Here is a 784-nt window from a genome sequence, read left to right as displayed (position 1 = left end):
AATGCTCATCATCACTGGTCATCAGAGAAATGCAAATCAAAACTACATTGAGATACCATCTCACGCCAGTTAGAATGGCGATGATGAAAAAATCTGGAGACAACAGATGCTGGAGAGGATGTGGAGAAATAGGAACACTTTTACACTGTTGGTGGGAGTGTAAATTAGTTCAACCATTGTGGAAGACAGTGTGGCGATTCCTCAAGGACCTAGAAATAGAAATTCCATTTGACCCAGCAATCCCATTACTGGGTATATATACAAAGGATTACAAATCGTTCTACTATAAGGACACGTGCACACGAATGTTCAATGTTCATTGCAGCATGGTTTACAATAGCAAAGACCTGGAACCAACCCAAATGCCCATCGACGATAGACTGGATAGGGAAAATGTGGCACATATACACCATGGAATATTATGCAGCCATCAAAAACGATGAGTTTGTGTCCTTTGTAGGGACATGGATGAACCTGGAAACCATCATTCTCAGCAAACTGACAGAAGAGCAGAAGGTCAAACACCGCATGTTCTCACTCATAGGCGGGTGTTGAACAATGAGAACACATGGACACAGGGAGGGGAGCACTATACACTGGGGTCAGTTGGGGGGAAATAGGGGAGTGATGGTGGGGGGTGGGGAGCTGGGGAGAGATAGCAAGGGGAGAGATGCCAGATGTAGGTGATGGGGAGGAAGGCAGCAAATCACATTGCCACGTGTGCAACAATTTTGCATGTTCTTCACATGTACCCCCAAATGTAAAATGCAATAAAATAAATAAA

This window comes from Sapajus apella, unplaced genomic scaffold, assembly GCF_009761245.1.
Source record: "Sapajus apella isolate SASKATOON/1434 unplaced genomic scaffold, GSC_monkey_1.0 scaffold112, whole genome shotgun sequence".
NCBI classification, from domain to species: domain Eukaryota; kingdom Metazoa; phylum Chordata; class Mammalia; order Primates; family Cebidae; genus Sapajus; species Sapajus apella.
This window is presented reverse-complemented; position numbering follows the sequence as displayed.